Source organism: Zalophus californianus, chromosome 9 (genome assembly GCF_009762305.2).
Source record: "Zalophus californianus isolate mZalCal1 chromosome 9, mZalCal1.pri.v2, whole genome shotgun sequence".
Lineage (NCBI taxonomy): Eukaryota > Metazoa > Chordata > Mammalia > Carnivora > Otariidae > Zalophus > Zalophus californianus.
This window is the reverse complement of record NC_045603.1, coordinates 29,813,598-29,841,490: the sequence shown is the minus strand read 5'-3', so window position 1 is coordinate 29,841,490 and position 27,893 is coordinate 29,813,598. Positions and strand designations below refer to the sequence as shown.

The 27,893-nt window shown below is 37.7% G+C and overlaps 1 long non-coding RNA gene across 1 annotated transcript in view; it reads left to right on the top strand.

The window, feature by feature from the left end:
• The window catches only part of LOC113922729, a 136,964-nt gene that overhangs the window by 22,269 nt on the left and 86,802 nt on the right, over positions 1-27,893 (top strand). The window contains exon 2 of the long non-coding RNA XR_003520052.2: positions 18,280-18,368. This is a non-coding gene — a long non-coding RNA (uncharacterized LOC113922729). The remainder of the gene's footprint in view (positions 1-18,279; positions 18,369-27,893) is intronic.

Below are 27,893 nucleotides of genomic sequence, written 5' to 3'. Positions count from 1 at the left end.
TTAAATACCAATCATTATTCTCAGTCTATCAGAAATTTGTGTTGTATTCTTGTTCTGTTAACAAGTAGTTTTGAGCCTAATAAATTTTTGAATTTGGGAAATCTTTTAACACATTACAATATCCTTTTTCTACTTTTTAAAGTTTGCAAATCAAGGTTTTTTTTCAGGAACAAAATCACATAGGGCAAGTATATTTCCAAATACCCATTTTCTAAATGCCTTCTACATAGCATGAGTTCTTTAAACAGCAGTTATTTTCTCACTCATTGTTAATTTATAATCTTTACCTTGGGGGGATAGATTAAGTATTTATTCTTCCAATATCTGTTGGGCAATATACTTCTGAAAACCGCTCATCATTATAGAAGGGAATAGTACAATTGGAAACTACTAGTCTTTATGAAAGAAAAATGTATGTATCTTCTTAAAATTTTGTACCTCTTTTATTTTTTAATTTTATTATTATTATTATTTTGAGGTGAGAAGGGGCAGAGGGAGAGAGAGAATCTCAAGGAGACTCTATGCTGAACATGGAGCCTGACATGGGGCTCAATCTCTGGACTCTCTGATCATGACCTAAGCCGAAATCAAGAGTCAGAAGCTTAACTGACTGAGCCAGCCAGGTGCCCCATACCTCTTTTAAATGCTCTTCCATGAAATAACCAACAAACCTTTGTGTTGTGTATATAGTTTGCTCAGCCCCTTTCATCTCTTCACAAAATGTTTTAAAGATTCTGTTGTAGGTCATTGGAAAAAAATGACTACTTGATATATAAACTCATATACTTTGCCATGTGCTCAAGTAAATTAAGGTGTGAGGGTGTCATAGGACTCTAATACATGGTCTCTCAGGATGGCATTGGGATATTGTGAATAATAGAATTTAATATGAGTAATATTATTTCTAAATGCTTTTAGATGAATGGGTATCATAGTAGTTTCTTTCTGAACCCCAGTGAATTGTCTTGTGTACTCTCTTCTGTTGGAGACACCACCAATAAAAGCCTGAGAGCCACCTTAAGTTTTCTGAGTTGGTGAGTGGTACGATTAGTCTGATGCTTTAGAGAGTTAAGGCTGGGGCAATATGGTAGTGAACATGTGTTTATGAAGGCCGCTTTGGGATGGATTTTAGAGAAGACAAAATAAGGCAGGGAATTGGTTAGGAGGCTTATAAGGTAGCATAGTCTGGAAAGATTGAAAAACAAAACCAGAATAAAGGTCATAATTTGATAGGCATTATGGAAATTGAATCAACAATTACATGACAATAGGAGTAAAATGAGTAGGGAGGACTAGTAAGAAAAAGACAGAGAGCCAGAGAAAGAGAGACAAACGTTTTGTGAGAAAATAGTGCCATCAGTGGAAAGAGGAAATACGAGATTAGAACTAGGGTTTTGCTATATTTGGGGCAGAAAGAGATGGTGACCCTGTTAATTTTTAATTTTTTTTTTTTAGCTCTTTCTTTTCTTAAACAGAGAGGGAGAGAGGGGGAAGGGGCAGAGGGAGAGAATCTTAAGTAAGCTCTACACTCAGTGCAGTGCCTGATGTGGGGCTCAATCTCAGGACCCTGAGCAAAAAAATCAAGAGTCAGACATTTAACTGACTGAGCCACCCAGGTGCCCCAAGTTTTGACAGTTTTATCAGTAGTAGTCATCATTCTTATAACAACAAAAACCCTTTCATTTTAATTTAGATTTCATATTGGTGTTGTTGCAGGATTCTTTGCTTAGGTGAATAGGTGGTGCAGAAACAGAATACTTACAATACATTGTAGTTCTCTTTTAATCATTTTTGTGCAATATTACAGCTGATGATATCAATTAATTTTGTAGGAAATTTGCAAAAGTGTTTCAAGGGCAAAAAGAACAAGTATTTTGTCCCCAAAATAATACTGATGTCTTACATTTGTATCCTTTATAATCAAAAGGATAATAAATATTAACTCTAATTTCTGCAGTCATTATATCTCTTAGTAGATGATAGACATTGTAAACCTATCCCACACAAAGAGGATGCACATTAATATTCCTTCAGAGCTCTACTTCAATATTTTTGGGAAATTATTATCCCTGAGATCTCCCTCACCTCAAATCATGTTGTAGTAATGTTTTTTTTTTAAATACTGCCTTGACACACTTTGAGGTTCTGGCTAGGAGTTAGTTTCCCTTCTTGAGCAGCTGATTTAAATCCACACCCCAACCACTCTGAGCCTCAAAACACCCACCCTAATTGTCCTAGGACCAGGTAAGGCAATCAAGAACAACTCCAATGTCTCAGAGCTCTCTGAAGTTATGCAAATTTGCTGATCCTAAACTGGCTCCCAGCTGCATCTCCCTTTCTTTCCCTCCCACCTTCTGCCTTATGACTAACCCAGGTTCTTCCCTTGAGTGGTCCTGTGTGGAGTGCTGTGTTCTCCCTAGGGAACTGTGAGTATTAAAAAACTGTAAAAGTCTTTTCTGTTCTCTTTCTGGGTCTGCATCTGGCCTCACCATACCTCACCCAAGGTTTTATGGTTAAAATACAAGCCTGGTCTGGTTTAGATATATTGCACCTTATGACACCTCTATCAAAGCACTTGTCACACTGGCTTGTGATCATCTGTTCAGTTGTATCCTATTTCACTAGCCAATGAGTACAAGGAAACAGAACTTTCTTTTATTTCTCCAACTCGTATTTCCAGCACAGTTTCTGATATATAGTAAGTGCTCAGTAAAAGTAATAGGAATCTTTGAAATGCATTGGTATGGTGAATGGGCAATGCTTTAAATATAAAATAGCAGCACAGAGCCATGCTCTGGTCCTTATGCTATAAGTAATTTTCCCACTGAAGACATTGAGCATTATTTTAGACCAAAACCATAAGAAATATCAACCCATTACGTTACTTTTTAAGTAGACAATGGGACACCCACTTGAAAACTAGTATTGTGTTACCTTCCACATTAGAGGGAAGATTTGGTTGCAAGTGTGGCATTTATAAAATGAAGCCAGGTATTCCACCTCTTTTACCTAGTCATTCGCTTTCACTAGAGTGGCTGGTGTAAAGAGTATAGCGCTCTGCCTGGATCCCCTTTCTATGGTGAGGCATTCATTCTCTCAGCAATCTTGAATGCTGGATACCTAAAGCTCATGGCTAAGAGCTTCTAGGACCTTCCGTCAGCTGAAGGAACTGCCTCACAAAAGGTGGCATCCGCACCTAGGAGATATCTGCCTCCAATTATCATTAAGTGTAGAAATAGGAGAGGTGACTACAAAGACTCAGTTCCCTTGTCTTCCTTGGAAACCTCTCTTGGTCATCCTTGTCCAAGGCTCTCAGGGAGATTGGCTAAGGTCTCTGTGGTAAGTTTGTGGCACGTCAATTCTCCTTCTGTCTAATCCTGCGCACCTGACTCACTAGTGTTGTTCCTGAGCCCTCGATAGTGAGCTCCCACATGCACATGCCTGTATCAGTCTCCCAGGAAAGCCAAGCTAAGTCCTCACTTAGGAAATAAAGTGATGCACAATTAATGTGAAATAAAAATGTGAAAACTGATTGACCCAATGTATGACTTCACAGTTTTGTGGAAAACTCAATTTTATAACCTGTATTAATAAATACTAGACATTCTCAGGCATTATAGAGTTGTTTTCCTCCCCTTTCCCATATTTCCCCAGTTCTCTTGGTATTTTATAAGAAATTATTTAGAGTAATGATTAATACCTTCTCAAAAGAAAAACTATTTTATTCAAGTTTTCACAGTGAAATAGACTTTTAAAAAGCTCCCAAACTAGAAACGTTATTTAATCTGTATGAGATATTAAAAAAGCAATTGGTAATGCACTTGGCCCATTTTAAACAAACAAACAAGTATCCCACTATGTTTATAAAGAGTTTATAAAGGATGACTAAGCACACTGAATGAAAAAAAAATCCCAGAAATATTTTTAGCTCTCAACAAGAGCTACATATTACTATGTAGTTATTTTAATAGTATTATCTAATGCTGTGCCAGTTTCCTTGTGACTATTTTAATCATCCTTAACCATACATCATTTCCTATGGCAAATCACATACGCTTATGGATTCTTTTTCATCTGTGCCAGTTCAGCTCCTCCTTACTTCTAAGACAAAATTAGTGTGGTTAGCTATAACAAATCTGCCCCTGCAAAAAAACTCTCAACAACTTGCAGAGTGATTTTGGGTAAACTGAGACGCTATCAGAATCAGAGGGACTTTATTCTTATCTATCTCTGTTCCTATTTGATGACTATAGAATTACTGAGAAATGACCAAGAAAAGAGGTGGTGAGAGAGGGATGAGGTCCTTGTTTTTTTTCTAATAGATAATTTGGAGAAGACCATTCTAGAGTATTGGAGATAAAATTAGCAGGGGGAAAGGCAAAAAAAGAAGTAAAATGGCATCAATCTATTTTGAGAACTTAAGTAATTCAAATTCATTATTTTTTTGCCAAACATGCTTTGCTTTATTTTTAGTTTAGTTTTTCACAGGGCTTTCGAGCAGCTAAGCTAGGGTTTTACCATTGGCAGAGAACATACTAGTGAGGGTTGTCGGTCACCCTGGTTTGAGGTTGGATCTCCTTATTTGATTAGAAGAAAATTAGTAAAAAATAAATAGACAAAAGAACTCCCAGTTGAAATGATGTACAGATTCAAGTGCTGTCACTCACCTGGCTGAAATGCGTTGTAGGTCATTTTATTTCTGCCCCTACCTCAGCTGTGCTTTAGGGCTTACAAAATAGTTGACATTTTGAACTTGCTGATTTTAAATCTAGAGAAAGCAGCTGGACTTCTGATTTTTGACCCAGAGGCAGGACAGATTGTTAACCACTATAATCAAAGTAGTTGTCAGTCATTTTCCTTGAAGTCCCTGCTTCCTTGTGATGGGGGGCCTCTTTAATGATATCACCTATTTGTGAAGCCTGGCTCAGGATCAACACTATGTATGTATGTATGTATTCATTCCTTGGTTCTGCTTCAGCTAATGTTATTCTAGTGGGAATTCCAGTACAGTCATATAGCATAGTGGTTAAGACTTATGGCTCCAGAATTGGGTCTGGGTTTAAATCCCAACTCTGTCACTGCATCCTCAGGCAAGTGTGTTAACTTGTCTAAACCTGAGTTTCTTCCTCTCCCAAATGGGAGTAATTATGACACCTCCTTCCAGTGCTGTTGAGGAATACATGGGGATCACATATAACACCCTCTACTCAGTGTCTGGCATAGGGTTCCCAACCTGCTTTGAACCCGACCAGGGAAGAGAGAGGGCTATTATTTAGCAGGAGACTCAGGAACCTCACATTTGATGTCTTGGCTGAGAAACTCAAGTAAATAAAAAAGGAATAAAGATAGAGGTCAAAATAGCATCTATGTTAATTATAGAGGCCAGGCTGGAAGGCATATGTGGAAGCCAAATAAACTTTCTAACCAAACTTCAGAATGAGGCAGATTTACCCATCCAGCCTCAGGCAGCCCCCACTGCAGTCCCATGCTCTCAGCAGGGTGGTCATGTGCTCTCTGCCTGCAGCTCACGCCCCAGAGAAAGAATGTGGAACTGGGTATGTTAATACTCTCCAATTTATAGTCTCAAAAGTGACTCCCCCTTCCCAAAGATAGAGTAAGAAGGACACACAGAGAGAGACACAAAGTCACATTCATTCAGCTACCTTCACAGGAAGGAAACCTCAGACGTGGGAAGGAGCACTGTGGAGTAAGTGCTCAGTAAATAACTGTTTATCATTATGAACGGACAAGAATGTACTTTCTTTACTTGGCCCAAAACAGAAAACGTGTGGGAATTATTTGATCTTCCATCTTTGTTTTTCTAATGTGAATATAATGATTTTTTTTTTTATTTAAGATTTTATTTATTTGGCAGAGAGAGACACAGTGAGAAAGGGAACACAAGCAGGGGGAGTGGGAGAGGGAGAAGCAGGCCTCTTGCTGAGCAGGGAGCCCAATGCGGGGCTCGATCCCAGGACCTGGGGATCATGACCTGAGCCGAAGGCAGATGCTTAACGACTGAGCCACCCAGGCACCCCTAAATAAAATTAGAAACTAAATGTTAAAAAATATAGCTAGGGAAAAAAAAGAATTGAGGAAAATTAAACTGTAGGAAATAAATCTACTCCAACATACCCAAAATACATGTAATATAGGATTTAGAAGTCTTTGCAATGTTATGGCTAGAATAATAAATTGTAGACATATGAAGAAAGGATAAATGCAATTAAAAGAACTTATTTTTAAACTCCAGTGAAGTATCTAGACAGAGAAATTATAATCTGATCTGAAATACCGACCTTGATAATGTAGTAGTTTCATTTGTAATATATAGATTTCATTCATAAATATGATACTGCTTGATGTTGTGAATGTCTCTTTAATTCCCAACATATAGGCTAGAAGATGAATTGCATGTTTATTAATTTGTGACATTCTTGTATATTACTTTCTCACTACTCTGTGCTTCCTATCTATCATGTTAATACTTCTCTTTCTTACTGTTTCTGTCTATGGGTAAGGAATACATGATAATGGGAATGGTATTTTCAAGTATTTTAAATTTTTGTTTCTATAAAAGAGATAGTAGTCTCTAAGAGCCAAGGACATATGTGAGGCAGAAAAAAATTTATCAAATGTCAGCTGATGAATAGGGATTGATGTTCTTAAACTAAAGGTTATTAAAATTTAACTCATTACAAACTCATGGGATACAAGAAGAGCATATATAGAATATATATAACACTAATTTGGAGAAAATTAAGCAATTATGATTTATTATTTCACCAGTCTTAAAAATATTGTTGAACGTTGTGACACTGTATTCTATTAAGTTGTATATATGAGTATCTCCAATTGTTGGGCCATCTCGAGGACAAGGGGCTCTATCTTTTGCTCTTTTGCATTCCCAGTGCCTTGCATAGTGCCTGCCACATGACAATTTCCCCAGTGTTTGTTGAATGAATATTTGCTGGAGATACTAGGCATTGGTTAAATAAATAACCTCAACTTGAGAACATCAGTGTTAGCAGGAAGGCTTTTTCTTATTTGCTAATGGCTATGTATTCATTAGATGTTATTCTTATGTGATAGCACGTATATTTAAAGTCATATCCTTCAAGAAATCTTTCTTTTAATATGAATTTCTATGCCTAACAGAGTCCTATGTTTATGACACATCAGGTTTTATACCTTAGAAAAGCACATTCATATTTTTTTTCATCAATTTTCAAGATAGCCCTCTGGCTTTCACTCAAATTCAGATAATTTGGAGGAGGAAAGATCTGAAAAACCTGTCAAACGTAATTATCCAGTGCAGCAGTCCTCCCAGCAATGGGATTACTTCAGTGGTTGTTTTTGAAACAGGCCTGTACTCATATACAGAGCTTGAGTTCTTCAAGTACGTCAAGATATTTGCTTTTTATGAACATGGGCGAAAATTTTCCACTTATGTTTTATATTAGATGAACACAAAGTTACTGACTGAAAGCCAGAACGATGTGAGATTCTAATTATGATCCAAAGACGCTCCACATGCATTTAAATGAATGTAGTAACCCTTTCTCCATTGCTTACTCCAGTTGTTTTCCCAAGTTCCCCCTGAAAAATACTGCTATCAGAGCCATGTTTGGCCAACTCCTTTGTAAAAATGAGAGATTCAGTTGCAAATCATGATTATTTCATGATGTACTCACGAATGTTTTAGTGTCATATCATGATTTCATTGTGTTAGGTCATTATTTCCAGCTCCAACTTGAGTGTTTATTATCTGACACTTAAATTCCAAGACATACCATAACATTAATGACTTTTGCAATAATAGCATGTGCAAAATAGTCCATATCGGAGGAGGCTACATATTTGCAACATAATTCTACATTTTTTCCTATCTAAAATTTCTGATTTTCCCCTTCTCCCTCCTTTGTTTTTATGTTGTGTTTGCACAAGGTACAGTCATAAGCTTCAAAGACAGCTTGTCTCCTGATAGGATCACACCTAATTCATTTAAGGGAAAGACCTGTTGATGCTATTTTTTATTTTTTATTTATTTATTTATTTAAAGATTTTATTTATTTATTTGACAGAGAGAGAGACACAGTGAGAGAGGGAACACAAGCAGGGGGAGTGGGAGAGGGAGAAGCAGGCTTCCCGCTGAGCAGGGAGCCCGATGAGGGGCTCGATCCCAGGACCCTGGGATCATGACCTGAGCCCAAGGCAGACACTTAACGACTGAGCCACTCAGGTGCCCGATGCTATCTTTCAATACCTTTAAGACCCTCAGAATAGAGTTCATTATTATATTTTCCAATCATGAAAGTTATTTCACATTGGCAATATTATCTCAGATGCCTTTCTTTTCACTTCCATATGGCCTCGAAAATTTGGTGCAGTGCTAGACTTCTAGCTAGTACGAACATACACTGCTATTAAAATGCTGCCCTTTTTTTCTACATGGAGCTTATAGATTTTTAAGTTTTAAAAGCAATTTCATTTGTACAAATAGCGTAGTGTTATTCAGGAGCATTAGGAAGAAGTGTTACATCACTTTAGAAACAAATGAAGGAGGGTACTCTACCTCATTTTATATTTAATACTGTGATTGAGTTATTATACATAAAAAGAAAAAGAAAAAAAATGGAGAATTCTAATACCAACTATTGCAAGGAAATTTGGATGATTTGCCTCAAAGATGAGCTAACAGTTTGTGTAACTGGGAGGTTGTAACATGGAGAAGTGTATGTTTAAAGGGCAGTGAAACACTTCCCGACGAGATTTAAACCTGCAGTGTATTCTAATATGGTTTCTTACATTACTCAGTCCCTGAAATTAAGGCACTGATGACTTCTGATAAAACATACATGAATCAGGGAGGGGATATGTATCAAGTAATTATGAGTCATTAATATCACTTTCTTTTATTTATCAGATTAGCTAGTCAGTCTGCAGAGAAAGAGCAAAGCAAATAGACAGTGTTCCTTGAGGAGGAAAGGAATTCACAGCACATCTGAGTAGTCCAGTTCTTAAGCTCTTTCCACTGTGACATATGTGATGGATAATGTCCAAAAGCAAAGTACTGTTGTGTATCCACAACCACAGTTGTGTGCCTTTCCCTGCGTATTAGCAGCGATTCCATCCCTTCCTCAAAAAGGTGACAGAATGTGGTGTTTCTGATCCAGGCTTTGGAATTAGATGGCAGGGTAATTGCACCTTCCTCGTATGTTTATCAAGAGCATTAAATGAGTTAATCCACGTAACACACATAGCACAATTCAGTAAGCCCTCAACCAATACTCACTATTCTTATTATCATCATCATATTCCATGGAAGGATGCAAACTGGAATGTAGGTCAAAGAGATTAATATGATGTTATGCAATATCAGTATAATAACAGTGTCAGCTGTAAAATGCAGTTGCTTTGTAAGTAGTAAATGTGGTGCCAGAATTTAGCAGAAGTAAAGTCTGGTGTAAAATCACTTTCATTGCCCTAAGCATCACTGGGTTTTGTGTTGGAATTTCTGAATGAGTGTCTTTCACTCTTAGAATTCTCTTTTTAAATTTTGGTGTTGGGTATAATATGTTTATACTCATAACATGAAGTCTCTTTGCAAAAATTATAACGCAAAAAGAATATCATCCCCCTTCCTACCCTTCCCTGACAAGTCTGTCTCTTCAGTTCAGGTGCAAAACTGGCACAGGGTTTGAGGAAATAGCTGATTTCCACACCCCCCTACCCCCCAGTTTGATGAAGTCCCTGCATGAAAGAGTGATGAGACCTTTAGCCTATAGTTCTGCTAGTCCCTCAACCTTTCCATCCACAAACATTCACTCCAGAATTTTCCAAAATAATAACAACATTCAAAAAAAAAAAAAAGGAAGACTGTTCAAACACTGAATTATCTGTGAGACTCAGCCAAGTTAGACCAGCTGCACTGGCTTGGTTCCTACATCTGGGCTCCAAGGAGGGTAACAAAAAAATCTCCATGAACAGTATTTTAAGAATTTTGGCAACACACAGGACAGGGGAATTAAAAGGGATTCTTTGCTGAAAACAGAATTGATGGAAAACAATTCTGTATGCTCACCACAGTTCACCATGCAATCTAATGGCCAGCCGTTAGGATACAAGTATGCCCGGAGCTCTGTCCAAAGCTGCCATGTCCCTTTGGTAAAGGCCAGTGGGCTCAGCAGCTGAATCCTGTGGATGAGGAACAGTAGTGGACTTAATAACAACACAAAGCATAAAATGGATTCTCCATATTACTATTTTTTAACCCAAGAGGTAACATTTTCCAATAACTAGTATGCTGTAGGATGTCTATGCGCCTGTAGGGCAACTTGAACTTGTTTTATCCCTGAGTTTCTTGTCCCTTCTTTTAAATCATTAAGTATGGATGATTAGTTTCTCTCCTTGGTTCTCTGTAGAGTTTTATTCTTATATTGCTGCATTTGTTTTGCAAAAAAAAAGGCAAAGGAGGAACAGTTTAACAGAGGTATACTCTATCTTGTGTAAAGAAGATTCTCTCTTTAGAAGTAGACCTAGAGTTATAGCACTAAAAATTAATTGGTAAAATTTAAATATTGAAGAGAAGGAGGTTTGCAAAACAGTATGTGGAAGGCTTCGATATAGTGGTCTAATTTTCTAAATTAGAAAGGACAGATAAGCATTATTATTCCTAAGTAATTATTATTTAATTCCATTTTAATATGGTGCTGTATTGCTCTTTTTTAAATTTTTATTGTTATGTTAATCACCATACATTACATCATTAGTTTTTGATGTAGTGTTCCATGATTCATTGTTTGTGCATAACACCCAGTGCTCCATGCAGAACGTGCCCTCTTTAATACCCATCACCAGGCTAACCCATCCTCCCACCCCCCTCCCCTCTAGAACCCTCAGTTTGTTTTTCAGAGTCCATTGTCTCTCATGGTTCGTCTCCCCCTCCGATTTCCCCCCCTTCATGTATTGCTCTATTTTTTTTTAAAGATTTTATTTATTTATTTGACAGAGAGAGACACAGCGAGAGAGGGAACACAAGCAGGGGGAGCAGGAGAGGGAGAAGCCGGCTTCCCGCTGAGCAGGGAGCCCAATGCGGGGCTCGATCCCAGGACGCTGGGATCATGTCCTGAGCCGAAGGCAGACGCCCCTGTATTGCTCTATTTTAAGAACAAATTCAACAGAACTTGACCTTGCCATCAGAAAGATTATAATTTAAAAAGATATCAAATAACAGAAAATTGGCAAAACAGAATGCCACAGTAAGGCATTGCTCAGTGTATTTAAGGCATTTAGAAAGTATGGGACAATAAAATTTAGGTATGAAGGTGCAAGTCATCTGAGGAGATAACTATTTGAATTCCATGTATATGGAAAGGTCTATAAGAGAATGTGAGGAAGGAGAGGTCTTTCTGGCTCAGGACACATGGGATAAATGGCTTATAAAAAGGGGGATTACTTTACAGTAGGTAAAAGTGCTGGAGTCTTATCTAGTATGAACATGGCAACTATTAGATTAAAATATGATAGTTTGTGGACAGGGTGGCTTCACTGAAGCCTTTGTCTCATTAGCCCAATGGCACAATGAGGAGGGAAGGAAAAGCTCAGAAGTAGATTTTTAAAAGGTGTTTTATAAGTGTTACACAATGGGGTTATGTAACTGTGGCAAAACAAGAAATCATAAATCTGGAATCCAGTCTTGGTTCCAGGTGACATAGCTTAAGTGAAACTTTATTATGATAATGATGAAGATGCTCAAATGTTGACATTTCCCCCACTGACTGTTGCCCAGATTTAAGGGGAATAAAAAGCAGTAAGCCCACTGTTCTGGGGCCTATCATCTTGCTTACTATGTGAAGGCTGCTTAAACTCATGACTTTAAAGTATACCACGAGGAGAAGAGAGGGAGGCATGAGAAACTGCACTTCTATACCATCCTTTTCCTGGATCCACAGATACCTTTTGTGCTACTTGTTTGCTATCACTGTAATAACATGAGATCAAAGAACTCTTCTTCTAGTTGGAGATGCATGAACAGCATCTCAGACCAGAGGATCCTTTAATGCTATCTATAAGCATGAATAACACCTCAGACTAAAGAAATATTTTTTCTTAACTTCCTTCCTTCCTTCTTCCCTTCTCTTCCCTTCCCTTTTCTATTCATTCATTCATTCATTCATTCATTCATTCATTCATGCCAGTTCTGAAACCTGGAAATGGCCGTTGAGATCTGGTTTATCTCAAAATATTATCGGGTTTCCTGGTCAAGTTGGGAATTTGTTTTCTCAGTCTAAAATAATTGGGGTCATTCAAGCAGCTCTTCTAAACTTATCTCTTCCATGAACATTTTTAGGCCAATCAGAAAGAATCTTTTGCTATTTGAACCTGTTTCTTTCCTGGCAGAATAAATGCACTGTGGTCTGTTTCACTTTTCATTGCCATGTAGCAAAGCAGCCTAATCTTAATGGCATTAAACAACAGTTATTACCATCACTTACAGTTCTAGGGGTTGACTAGGCTCAGCTGGTGGTTCTCCCTCAGAGTTTCCCATACAGTTGTAATCAGATGGTGACTGGGGCTGGACTCATTTTGGAGGGCATCCTCTTGAATGTCTAGTACTTGGGCTGAGAACAGTTGGAGTTCCTTGGGCATCTCTTTCTCTCTCTCTCTCTCTCTCTCTCTCTCTAGGTGCTCTCCATGAAGTCTCTCCATCCTGGCAGTTGTAGGGTAGTCATGGCGAGTCAGTGCTCAAAGGTGTGAGTCCTGAGAGAGAGAGATCCAGACACCAGCTCTGTTACCTTCTATCATGACCTTGTCTTGGAAGTCAAGCAGTAACACTTCCTCAGCAACGTATTTGTTAGAAGCAAATAAATAAGGTCAACCCATATTCAAAGGGAGGGGAACTAGACTTCATCTCTTAAGAGAGGAGTGTCAGAGGATTTGTGACCATTTGTTAAAACCTCCACAGTTTCCATCAGTCTGTGCACCTGCCTGTTCTTCATGGAATCACTACTAAATCTTTCTCTAGTTCACAATTAACAATCACCATATTTCTTCATTTCCATTACAGATATTTTATTACGCATCTAACTGCAAATGTAAATATTTTGGAATGTGTAAGACATGGTTCAAAGATAAATGCATAGGTGCCATTTCTGTTATTTAGAGTTACACCATCTGTGGCAGACAACACAAAATAAAGCACTGATCAAAGGCCAATAGCCAACATTCAGCAATATCTTTTGAGGAGCTGTTATGTGTCAGACACTGTTCTAAGCACAAGGAATACAGAGATGAACAAGACACATTCTACATTCTGTGCACCTGTGATCTAATCTGTATGATGACTATAATGAAGCATTTTAATTAAAAGGTATGCACCATTTTACTGAAAACACTTCCTCAGGCCCCCTAGCAATTTCCATTCTGCTAAGTCGAGTAGCACCCAATGGTCTCTCTTATTAGTCCACCTTATACAGTTGGACACAGTTAACCTTCTTGATACACTTTGTTCAACTGATTTCTGGGCCACTGCTTTCTTGATTATCTTCTTACTTCATGACCTTCTCTTACTGTCCTTTGCTGCCTCCTTTTTCTTACTGTGGAGTGTCCCAGGGCTCAGTTTTGGATCCTCATCTCTTCCAAGCTCTCTACATTCTCTACTTGCCATGCTGTGGCTTTTAATGTTCTCTACAGGCAACTGACTCCCAAGTTTATTTTTCTAACCCTAACTGTTCTATGAGCTCCTTAGTCATCTCTCTGACTGCCCACTCAACAAACATCACAGGCTAAGTTTAGCAGGTCCAGAACAGAACTTTTGATTTCCAAATCCTCTCCTTTCTGTCATTTTTCACTTGATTTAATGAGACCATCATCTAACCCTCATGCAGAATGTCTAGAAGTTATCCTTGATGACTCTCTTTTTCCTTAGTCACTTTATAAAATCCATTTTCAGGTCCTGCTAGTACTACAATACTATAATAGTACTACAGTAAAAATATATCATGATAAGTACACTATTTTCTCACTATTTCTATAGCAACAAGCATCATCTACTTACTGTATGCAGCAACTAGAACATAACAGTTGCTCAATAAGACTGATTGAATAAATTAATATAAGCATGAAGTATAGGAGTAACTTAAGGATAGTGTTTGTTCCACATTTGGACACAGTATTATGGAGAAGGGAAGACTATAGGATAAAATGGCATTAAAATTAAATTAAATTAAATTAATTACAATTCCAAGTAAAGCAGGATGATAGAAGGCATCTAGTCTCTTTTGTCAATACCTAAGACCTTGTGAAGGATATTGGTGTGGGTAGTCATCTGAATCTCAAAAGGAATCTCTCAGTACAAACCCTTAATCAAGAATAGTAGACATTCTTTATGAAACAGGTCTTTTCAAAAAATTATAAGAAAAGCGGGAAAGTTGATGTTAAGAAGTTAACATTGTTTTTTCCTTCTTTGACAAATTTAAAATGACTTGAAGATTTAAACTCTTCCTTTGTCTGACAAATTCAAAATGACTTGACTTAAACTCTTGCCGCATCTCTCCTCATTGTGAATTTCATTTCTGTTAAAAGTTATTTTCCTTTTTTCTTGGATACCCAAATACCTAAGAAAATAATGTTTGGAAGAACATTATTTTTACTCTCACTTGCCAGAGAAAAAGCATTTTTTTTTCAAAAAGTAAATATGGTTTTTAGCTTTAAAATATCTTTTTAGAGAATTTCCCTGGAAGCTTAGTATACTGATACCAAAACCAAGTATCTTTATGAGTCTTGTCACTTTCATAGGAAATAATAAAACTCCCCCATTTCTTAGAAGCATATGACTTTGTGTCCAATATCCAGTATTTTATTTTGAAGGAAATTATGTATCCAGGTTATTTTTATTTCCTATGTATAGTGCTACAGTTTTCAAGCTGCACTGTTGAGAACTTTCTCTCTCTCTCTCTCTTTTTTTATACTTCTTTTACTTTCTTTTATGTTTTTGTTATGAGGCATTTTGGTATACTTATATTTTTTTTGTTTACCTGGTTGGAGCTTTCGAGGGCACTTTATAAAGATGTATGAAAATTAGAGAGCAAGGTTTCACTGAGTTAGAAAGGTTCTTTTAATTCCCCCAAGTGACCTACTCAAATTGCTTAAAGAAAAAAAAAAGTTCTGGGCATGCCTGGCAACTATCTGATTGGAAATACTTCTTTGGGAGTGCCTGTTGGGAAGATTAGTCCTGGGGCATGTTGCTCAACCTTTCCTGTGCCTAATAGCTCCTTTGCTTCTTAACCTGAAAAATCCAAATTAAAGAGGGTTAAGTGAGGTAAAGTGAGGTGGTTTAGAGACGACAGAAAGAAACAGGGCATCTGTAGAGCCTCATAGAAAATGCACCATTTTTTCTGTCTTTCCTCTTTCACAGATGGCATAACAAAAGTCATAATAGCACCAGCAACAAAAAGTAATATTTATTGAGTGTTTCTTATCCGCCAGCCGCTGAAAACCACTCTGTGAAGTAGTTACTACTCTATACACAATCTGCAACTAAAGGATCTGAGCTTCAGATTAGGGATATAATTTAATTAAAGGTAACCAACTGTTAGGCAGTACAAGTGGAGTTGTAGCTCTCATCTGACTCGCAAGCCCACAGATGCAGAGACAGCCCCTTTCCTTCTTCCCTCTCTTCCCCTCCTCATTGCCCTTTCTCTTGGCTCCACTGCCAGCACCCAGCCCCCAGTGGTTTTTCTTTCAGATTCTGTAGGGGCATAGGGCAGAGTAATTTTGCTGTCTAATGGGCTTTGGTAAGCCATCTAAATAAAGAACATGCTAAGGACAGGCCTGGCTACCCAATTATAGTCTCCTTTTAGCTTTGGCTAGAGAGAAATCCCCAGAGCGAGTGTTAAGCTTGGTCACCCACGCTACTTCCTTTCTTGGCTGAGAGTCAGACAGAGTGAATTCTGGATCCGGTATAAAGTCGTATTCAGGAAATAATAACTGACACAACCCAAGCACTCAATGTCTCAGCTTTGAAACTGAGTTCATGATCATTGCCCAATTATTTTGGCTTTGATAAGGTGTAGGCCTGGCTTCAAAATAAACATACCAGTTTTTTTTTTTTGCTGTATTGGTAATTTATGGCATGTTGTCTTTTAAAATTATAATAACAACTCTATAAATTAGTAGTTCTTGTATGGGAATATTTTCCAAATTAACCCCCTCCCCCAAATATGTAATGAATTTGTAATTTAAAAAAATCACTTATTGAAAAAAAAATCACTTATGAAATAATGTCTCTGCCATCAGCCGTATGTACATGGTAATTCTTTTTAAAGAGTGGTGTTCTTTTCTGGAAAACATAAAAATAATTCATTTAGAAAAAAAATTGGTTCAAATAACTGTACTTACTTCCCCCTAGTCTATTTTGTTATCACTTAGCATTTTATTAAGAGATGTAATGTTAATTTCTTGAAGAAAGAAATTTTGATTCTTGATGCTTCTTAAACTAAGTACAATACTTTGTGATATAGTGAATAGTTGGAAAAATAAAGATGGCACAGTGTGAATATATTTAATTTGAAAAGCAACAAATAAAGACAAAATGACAAAATTGAAAGACTTAATGCCCAAGTTATTTGAAAAAAATATCTTGAGAAGTACATCATTCTTTTTTTAAAAAAACATTTATTTATTTATTTGAGAGAGAGAGAGAGAGAGCAGGCACAGGGAGAGGGGCAGAAGGAGAGGGAGAGAGAGTCCCAAGCAGACTCTGTGCTGAGGGTGGAGCCCGATGTGGGCCTGATCTCACAACCTGAGCTGAAACCAAGAGTTGGACACTTAACCGACTGCACCACCTAGGTGCTGCGAGAAGTATGTCATTCTATTATAGTTTACATATTAAGTGTAAGCACTATCAGCTATCTCTGTACACATAATTATGCCTTGAAGGATAGGAGGGAATAATATCTGGCACTAGCTCTACTCTTCCATGAAACTTCCATGAAATTAATTTTGTTTATTGCTAGCTGGTTTCAGTGATCTATTTCTAAAATCATAATTCCCCTGCTCCTTTACATGCCTGCATTCCTTCTTCATTCCCTAACTGCTAAGAATAAATCAAATCTGTTATTACTTTTACTTCATAATCTTATATTTTGTAATTATATATTTACCTGTAATTATATATTTTTACAGTTTGTCTTAATAATGATCTTTTGCACTGTGAGCTCCATGTGGTTAGTAATCATGTGCATTTTACTTCTCTATCCATATCTCTAAGGACAGTGTTGACATAGTTGGAGCTCAATATTTAACACTTGTTGAATAAATTAATCAGTGAAGGAAATAATGTAACTATGATCTGTTTATTTTTCAGTATTTTCCACTAGACAGTGAATACGGTATATTTCAGAAATTAATTTAACAAATATTTAGTGACCACCTACTATATTTCACAGTGTTTCAGGCATTGTGGATAAAGCTATGAATAAAATCATATGTAGCTCCTGTCCTCATGGAGCTCATAGGCATGGGATTGGGGTAGAGACACAGATATTAAAGGAATCTATAAATAAATACATATAGACAGTGACTGAAACTATAAAGAAAAAGTATAAGGCATTATGTGAGAGAATAGTGGGGTCTCCTTTAGATTGGAGGGCCAAGGTGCCTTTTCTTTGGCATATTTCATATTTCATACAAGTTATTTTTATTATATTTTTATGCATAGTCTATATCCGGTTTATCTAATCTCTGTGATCATAAGAGATAACATTGTATCTTTCTTTGCCCTTTCCAGAGCTCTAAATTCACTGCTGAATATATGGAGATCACTCATTATATCTTTAGTAATTGTTTGGAAATATATTCTGTTTAAATTCTTTAAAATTTAAGGCATAAATTAAGAGGCTAGAGAAATTTCTGCTCAGAGACTTTGCTAATAATCAAACTTGGTGAATAATCCAATTCACACACAAAAAATCCAGTTCACAAAATGTCATTTTAAAACTGGATCCTTTGGGACCTAAGGATAGCTCCACTGGATTTATTTCAAGTCAGCACATTATAGATTGTCTAAATGAACTGGATTATTTCCTGTTATTGATGTCTATAAACTATTAAAAGCAGTAACTTTTCCTTTAAGTTAACGTAAATTGGCTCTTGGAAGTAGAATTTTTTAAAGAGTTTTCTTTCAGAGAACCATATTGCAAGGCAGGGCTGGTATAAAGAATTGAAAATAATTATTTATTCTATTTTCTTTCCTTCTGTCCTGTGTCATGGGTCCAGCTGAGATTCGCTACTAAATCAATACTAGCCCAGACCAATGCTAGACTGAGGGAGAGAAGAACAGACCGATAAGAAGAGGTGATTGGAAGGTGAGAGATTATGGGTAGGGAGATCAGGGATGAGTTTTCTTGTTTAGAAATTGAATTAAAGCTTTTTCCTGCCCTTCTCCTGGGGGGAACACACACACACACACACACACACACACACACACACACACACACACACACACACACACACACACACACACACACGCACGCGTGCGCGCGCACACACACACACACACACGCACGTGCACACACACATTATTTTACCACCTCTTCAGTCATATCCTAGATTCAGTTGCTGTGATGCAGATATCTTTTAAGTAAGTAGCAGGAGTAAAATATCTTATAACTCTTTATTTCCCCTTTCTAGTTTGAGTGCCTGGAAATCAAGAAATTTGCATCTCATTAGCTGATCAACAAAGACTGAAGTCCACATAGATTTTGCACATTTTTCTTGAAATTAAATGTATTAGACATTTTTCCCTTTAGAAGGTTTTGGTTGGATAACAATTGTGATATTATTGCATATAAATATAATAATGTAAGGGCTACAAAATCCTGTATTCATTGTTAACACATAAATTGTTACTAATGTATTATCTATTAACTGTACTTTTTCCACTAGAAGGATTAGAGTGAAAATATTTCTCTCCGTAATTTGAATGACTTAAGATGGGAGAAAATTTCCATCCTTAAGGTTGGGAATAGATGTCAACAATTCCAGATAGGCTTCCAAACCCAGATGACCTAGTTAATTTTATTTCAGGGCAATGAACAGATGGTGAGTGTTCTCTGTCTGTCTGGCATTAACGCAGACTCTGTCACCATCAAACTGAACGGTGGCAGATGGCAGTTGTATCAGCAAACATTCAGTTCTCTCCCCTTGATTCTTCCCCTAGGACTGAGGAAGGCCCGGCCATGGCTCACATCTGAGTCACACTGTGGCCACCTCTCCAGTAATGCCTGAGGAGAGAACGTCAAACCACCGGAAGCCCTCAGTAATGTGGGCTTTCCGCTTCACTCATGGCAACAGGCACAGCTGGGGCCTCTTCAAAGGCTTGTGGTAGATATTATGGTCTCAGTGTTAAATCCTGCTGGGGTTCAGTGCCACTCCAGGGCCAGGTTGAGTGTTTCTATGGGATGAATGGGTTTTTCTGAGCCTCTTGTGGAAAAGTGCCTGGATATATATAAATAATGGGCTCTGGTGAACTTCTCTGGATACAAAAGTAACCAGCCATATTTAGCAGAGTTTTATCTAGCAACATGAGTCCATTTACTCCCTTAGCTGTTCAGTGGAGCAACAAGGTGTCACTGTGAAAAGAACCTTTTTTTTTTTTTTCTTTTAGTAAGATCTTCCTTTTTCCAAATCCAAATGGGAATATGTTATAGATGCACTTATGCATTTGGATTTATACAAAGGAGTCAGTGACTAATTACTGCACATTTAAGATAAGACTAGTGCTTAATTTATAAATGAACTGTCTCAAAATCATCATATCAGAGTCAGTTGAGACCATGAAGATGCTAGCCTAGGAAATACAGGAAGTTTCAGAGAAACTGGAAGATAACCTTTACTTTCTAGAATTTATAGGACCAAGGAAATAATACAAAGGAAAGAATATGGTTGAGTGATTTATTAAATCATTTGTCCCTGTTTTATGGACACATATTTTTCAACATGCATTCTTAAGTTTTTAAATATTCCCTATCAATTAAAAATATATATTTTTTAAGTTTTAGGTACACATCAAAACTAAGAGGAAAACTCAGAAATTTGCCATGTAACTCCTGTTCCCATGCATGCATAGCCTCCCCGACTACGAACATTTTTCACCAGGAATTGACATGGCACATCATAATCACCCAAAGTCCATAGTTTACATAGGGTTCACTCCCAGTGCTGTATATTCTATGGGTTTGGACAAATGTATAATGACATGTATCCATCATTATAGAATCACACAGAATATTTTCATTGCCCTAAAAATCCTTTGTGTTCTACTTATTCGTCCCTCCCTCACTCCTAACCCCTGGCAACCATTGATCTTTTTATGGTCTCCAGAGTTTTGCCTTTACTAGAATGTCATGTAGTGGGAATCATACAGTATGTAGCCTTTTCAAATTGGCTTCCTTCACCCTTTTAATTTTGGTAACTTATTCCCATACTGACTATAGATGTGCAAAGTCCAATCAAGAAAAATGTAACTGATAATTTAAATTGCACATGTTTCATAATGCAAATTTGCTATCATCAGAACTGTAAAACATGCCAGAGAAAATATTTTATAATTTATCTCTATGTTAGGAATTGGAGATACCAAGCAACGTTGATAGTTTATTATATACTGCTGCGTGAAATATGTATTAGAGACAAAAATTTCTCTGATATTTATGGTGACTATTCACTAGCTGATATAAAATGTTTAATAGTAAGCCAAAATCTATTTGGGGTCAGGCCCCACATTGCTGAGGAGTGATACACAAGTGGTACACAACTACGTTAGCAGTACCAATAGTGGTCTCATTGGTTATCCTGCTCAGGGCACATTATAGTCTGCATATTAGCCTTCAGGAACTAATAAATAATTGCCTTAAATGTATTGGCAACATATCAAAATAATTCACTATCTCTGAGCTGAAGTAATTGGGGTAGGTATTCTTCTAAGATACAGGCTCATGAATATATTGATTAGGGCATAATACATTGAAAGAAATGATAAAATAGTCATCTAATCTGATGAATGAACTCTTTATTCCTAGTGATTTAAAAATACCTTTTCGAATTTGACTAGGACACTAGCAATTCCCCCCAGGTTGCTTTTACACATACTTGACTTGATATTGGCCTAGAACATTCCTTTAAGCAGGATTTTTATATGGGATATCTGAAAAACCTGAATTTAAGGGAAAATGCAGCTTTGATGATTTCTTAAGTATAAATCAGAATGCACTGCAGTTCCAGTGATTTCTGAATAAGACTGTAAATTGTGTATTTTGAAAGCTTTAGAACCGTAAGTTCTTGTTTTGCTTTACTTTATTTTGTTTCTGAATTATTCATACAGTTGACTCAATATTCTGCTTTGATTTGCTATAGAGGTCTAAGTTTATTTATGTTAATCTCACAAGAATGGTGTCAGATGTATTTTTTCTGTTAGCTTTGGAGGTGCTTTCAGAATTTATAAATATTTAAATGAGTAGAATCATTGAATTTTAGAGCAGGTATAGACTCTGAATTCATTCTAATGTGGTAAATCTCAGAGAGTTTGGGACTTAAACAAGGTCACAAAGGTAAAATGGAACTGTCACTAGAACCTACATCTTTAATAGGCAATGAGTAAAGCTGTTCTTAGTGTTGATACAACTAAACATGAAGATGAGTGTCCACAGAATTCCTGTGAATAAAAACTGACAGGGGGAGGCTAAGACTTAGTTAGCTACCTCAAGTTGCTGCCTGTACAGAAAATTTACAAAATCTCTAATATCAATAAAATACTATGGCAAGAAACTTTTTTTTTTTTAAGATTTTATTTATTTATTTGACAGAGAGAGACACAGTGAGAGAGGGAACACAAGCAGAGGGGAGTGGGAGAGGGAGAAGCAGGCTTCCCGCTGAGCAGGGAGCCCAATGTGGGGCTCAATCCCAGGACCCTGGGACCATGACCAGAGCAAAAGGCAGACGCTTAACGACTCGGAAACTTCTGCCATCAGAGTCTTGAAGTTTGTCCTGTTATCGAGAAACTCTATTGCAAAATAGATACTGTTACTTTAAGCCACTACTTGTTCTCATATCGTATATAAGATATGTATCATTAAGTAGTTCCTTTAGGCTATGAGAGAAAAAGATTCTTATGTGTATCCTGGAAAGCATCTTAGAGGTGGGGAAAACTAGGCAGGAGACCTAATTCAAAAGACAGGCTATTAAAAGACAAACTTGACAGACTTTTTGCTTTCCCCAGCTTCTAGCTAGGACCCATGGTAGCTAAGTAGATGAATAAAATAAATTTTCTAAAGAAGTACGTAACATTCCTGGTACTCTGCTAAGTGCTTTTTGTTACATTATTTCGTTTGATTCTTATAACAATACCCTGAGGTAGGGACTGTTTTCACACCCATGTTATAAATAACAGAGGTTTAGAGAAGTTAAGATTTTTTCCTAAGATCATGTGGTTGGTTTACAAAGCTGGGTTTTCAATCCAAGTCCATCTGAAGCCACGGGTTTTGCTCTTAACCACAGCCCTACAATGGTTCAGATTTACAGACGGGGGAACAGAATGTAGGAAAGTCATACCATGTAAGGATCTGGTGAATTTCAAAAGGCGAAAATAATTTGGAGTATGGGTATGGAATTGGCTCTCAAGCACTGACTCTTAAATAGTCAGGAATTTTGCAAGCTGATTGTTAAAACTGTTGGTAGCATAAGATCAACTACTGTGGATGTATTTATACCATAGAAATAGGCAAATGCTACAAATCAGGGCTTTATTTCCACAGAACTGATTTTCTAGCACAACGGTAGCTACTAGAATTTTGGTTAGAGCACAGGATGTATGAAGGAGAAAAAATAGGAGAGGAAGGTAGAAACATATAGTAAGGTCAGTTTATAAAGAGCCCTGGTAAATGTGAACATTACATGTTTTTTGAAACTCACACCAATTATGTCCCCCTCTCAGGCTCTTATGGTCCACTGGCTCCCAGCTGTTGTGAAATGGAAACTCTATACCTTGGAGTATGGCCTGTGCTTTGTCTTCAATCTCCCCTCTCCAGTTCTCCCCCTCTCTCTTTTTCACTCTCCCATCAAGCTACCAATCTCACTGGTCAACTCATTTGGGGTTTTTAGTGAACAAGCTCTTTCCAAATTTAGTCCTTCACATGAGTTGCTCCCTTTGCCTCCTATTCTAGTTTTTGCATAGTTGTATTCTTCAGATCTCAGCTTAAATGTCACTTCCAGAAAGTCTTTTCTTGACTTCCAAATCTAAAGTAGCTGCTCAGTGCCTCTGTCACATCAGCCTATTTTAACACGCTGCTTAGTACTTAATGGTGTGGCACAGGGGTTAAATGCCTTGCCTCTGAAGTCAGACTGCTGGAGCTCATTATTACTTCTCCACTTACTAGCCATGGGACATTATACAAGTTGCTTATTTCCATGACTCAATTTCCTATTTGAAAAATGGGATGTAATTACTTACTTTTCATAGGGTTTCTATGGGAATTCATATGTGTAAAAGAATACAAACCACATGAGAGAAAGAACAGTGACTGGCCCATGATAGCATTCAAAATATTTTAGATACTATCACTGAGAACTGTATTTACTGATACGTTATCCAATTTTCTCAACTAGAGTGTAAGTTCATTGGGAACATGTATCTCATCTGTTTGGTTTGCTTTAATTCGTCCCATCACTGATCCCCAGGAGGAGGAGACATGACAATGGGTCTATGATTCAGGGTTTCTTGTTTGTCTCCTTGGCTTCTCTCAGAATTCTGGGTCCTTCCTACATCTCTGAACCCAGAACAGTAGAAACAATGTAGATGTGTGAAACAGTCTGTGTGGGGGTAATGTGAAAGTGAGAGGCTCTGCCCTCTCTTCCAGTAGAACACAATTCATCTCCAGCCCATGGTGGCTATTTGGGACTACTGATCCAGTGCTGTTAGATCTCTCATTTATCAAGAGAAGTTAGAAATGTGGACTGTGTGTGTGTGTGTGTGTGTGTGTGTGTGTGTGTGTGTGTGTGTGTGTGTGAAATCTCCCAAGTTTTTAAATATTTACAGCTTCAAAATTTTACAAATGACTTATGGCTGAACAAATCATATCTGTAGGCTAGATTTGACCAGGCGGCCACCTGTTTACAACCTATTATCTTGAACTTGATGTCTTGGTTTCCATTGTACGATCAGTGTCCTTGTTCTCTGCTCACTATCTGACACCTTGCTGACAAAGTACTTGATGACCACACTCTGCAGTTGCATTTTCCTGACTCTATGTACTCCGTCTGTATCCTCCGTTCGCTAAGACACAACCTTCCCCAAATGGTACTTTTTGCTCTGGATTCTGTTCTTTGGCTTTAACAGATTATTCACTGGAGAGTTACATGGCTCACACCAAAGTAAGCATGGTATGCCATGGCGGTGAGGATGAAGAAGGTGAGCAGTCTGGGTCTTCTGTTTAGAGATTTATTATGGAAGAAAGATGTCACCTGAGGAAAGAGACTTTCATTTCCCATTTCTCCCCTCTCTCCTTTTTTCTTCCTTCTGTTCAATGGTGACATTAATCTGATCACTATCTTAAGTCAAAGGGTTTAATCTCAATGACTTTTATAGAGTTACGGTAACAGCAATGCGTTCCCAATGTACCTTGTTTTCTTCTTCTTTTTTAAAAAATTAACACATAAACATGTTTCAGGGGTACAGGTCTGTGATTCATCAGTCTTGTATAATAACCAGTGCTCATTACAACACATACCCTCCCCAATGTCCGTCACCCAGTTACCCCATCTCTCCACTCCCTTCCCCTCCAGCAACCCTCAGTTTGTTTCTTATGATTAAGAGTCTCTTTATGGTTTGTCTCCCTCTCTGGTTTTGTTTGTTTCATTTTTTCCTCTCTTCCCCATGATACTCTGCCTTGTTTCTTAAATTCCACATATAAGTGAGATCATATGATAATTGTCTTCTCTGATTAACTTACTTTGCTTAGCATAATAGTTCCATCCACATCATTGCAAATGGCAAGTTTTCATTTTTTGATGGCTGTGTAATATTCCATCGTATCTGTATATACCACATCTTCTTTATCCATTCATCTGTCAATGGACATCTGGGCTTCTTCCATAGTTTGGCTTTTGTGGACATTGCTGCTATAAACATTGAGGTGCTGGTGCCTCTTCAGATCACTACATTTGTATCTTTGGGGTAAATACCCAGTAGTGCAATTGCTAGGTCATAGGGTATCTCTGTTTTTAATTTTTTGAGGAACCTCCGTACTGTTTTCCAGAGTGGCTGTACCAGCTTGCATTCCTACCAACAGTGTAGGAGGGCTCCCCTTTCTCTGCATCCTTGCCCTCATTTGGCTGGGGGAGGGGAATAATCTGGAACAGTGGTCTTCAACATTTTTTGATTGTATGCTCCCCTATCTATAAAAAAAAATAAATAAATGTGTGTTATGTCTGAATGTTAACTCCCCTCCTCCATCCATATGTTGAAGTCCTACCCCCCAAGTTGATAGTATTAGAAGGTGGGCCTTTGGGAGGCGATTAGGTCTTTAGGGCAAAGCCCTCACGAATGGGATTAGTGCTTTGTAAAAGAAGCCAAAGAAAACTCCCTTGCCCCTTTTACCATGTGCGTATACAACAAAAAGATGGCCAACTAAGACGCCATCCCTTACTAGACATCAAAGGCTGGCCTTATAAGCCAGCCCTTACTAGAGTGACTTGATCTTGGATTTTCTAGCTCTGGTGCTGTGAGAAATAAATGCTTGTTGTTAATAAGCCACCCAGTTTACTGTATTTTGTTATAGCATCCTGAGCAGGCATATATCTCCTATATGTATATTTGTTTAGTATTTTATATGTGATCTAGTATTTTAGTGCATTTACCTTTTGCACACAAAATATCGATTATAGTAATGAGATAAAAGTTAATGAGATAAATTCCATTAACTGTTTATACTCCACAGGGCATTTTTTTTTAAAGATTTATTTATTTTTTTAGAGAGAGAGAGCATGAACAGGGGGAGGGGTGGAGTGAGAGGGAGAGAGAATCTCAAGTAGATTCTGTGCTGAGTGTGGAGCCTCAGCAGGGCTCAGTTTTAGGACCCTGAGATCATGACCTGAGCTAAAACCAAGAGTTGGACCTTGACGATTAACTGAATTTGCCACCCAGGCACTCCACCAAGTATACTTTATGGAGTCGATTCACCTGTAGCCTCTAAAAAGGATGCTTTACCAGACTGAGGGGAGTGAGTGGCTCTCCCAATCTGCTCTTTTTGTCAGTTTTGTGTTGGAATGCTGTCCGGGATGGATGTACCCTGGTATGGACACAGCCTGGGGCTCCATCCTTCAACTGAGGGCTCCATTCCCTCAACTGCTGGGAATCTCAGCAGGCTCCTTGGGTCAAAGGGCTGCTTGTCGAGCCTTTGTCTCAAAAACCAGGGGCTTATGTCTCTCTTCACTTTGAATTTCTTTCTTCATTGTATCAGGGTTGTACATATCACCCCAAGACATAATAAAACGATGGGAACTGTATAGAAGACCCACTTGGGGCTGAAAAGGTACAATCCCAGAACACAAAATCTGCGGGTACCAGATAATCATGTGCTCACTGCACCATTTAACTATAGTACTTCTCCCATTTCTACCACCCCTCTGGGAAGAAGGGTGTTTGAAGGCTTTTCTCAGCATTATCAGTGTTTGTCATATTCTCTGGGTTATTGAGTTTATAATCTCTAACCTAAACCATGATGCCAGGAATGAAGTCAGAAGCTACAGTGTCTGAGGCCTCATCTTCCTCCCCTCAAGCCCAAGAACAGATTTATTTTAACAGCTGTTCGCTACCTGATCTGAATTACGGGACTTCTGGAAAGGTCAAGGAGAAAGCTAAACAGCACATCTGTTCCAATCATAGGACCATATTTCTAGGAAGCTGGAAAAACAAAACATTTTATTGTAGAATATCTCAACAGTCATTTTAAGCATGATTTCACTGTGATTATAAAAGAAAGTATCTTCCTTCCTAAAATTCCTTTTTTTCTGGGAATACAGTTAATATAGTGAAGCCATTGTGTCTTGCAAGACACTCTTTTAGCTGGCAAAAAGATTTTTTTTAATTTATAAACATAATTTTTTCTACCATCTATTTCTATGTTAATCATTGAAAACTTTATTTCTTATATGTGCTTTTTGATTGAAAAGCAATGATCAACAATCATGAATGCACTCCTGTCTTGTCATTCAAAAGGCTGTCCACATTTCTTTATCCTCAGCTACTTCCAAATTAAATTTCATTAACTGAAATCATCCTCTTTTCTAAAATAGGAAGGCATCCTGACTTGGACACAGCTAAACTATGCATTCCTCTTCCTGAACTGTCAAACCTAATCCGTAATGTCCCTGCTGTTACAGTCTTAATTCCTCACCAACAACTGTGCATGAATGTGCTGTGAGAAGAGACAGCTGGTTGGAGTGTCTCATTTTGACAAACATTATCAATGGTTCAGTGTCAGCCTGGGGAGACACAACAAATGGCATTCCATAGAGGTTACTTTGTGGGCCAGTTAACATTTTAATCAGTGGCTTGGATACTGGAATAAAAATATGCTTAGAATGTCTGTGATGGACACTAATGTTCATGATTGGAATAGGCCCAGTTCCTAAACTGCTTTCTACCTTATAATCTTGCTGTAGCTTGGAGAAACTGTGGGTGATTTTATATATAAAGAAATGGATATCCCAACAGTACTTACCTTTGTCACCTACACTGAATAATTTGTTTTAAGGCAGGCCAAATTCTCCTTTTAGTTTCTACCTATATTCTAGACTGATCCCTTCATCTTCTCTTTGCTTCCATGGGACTAAAG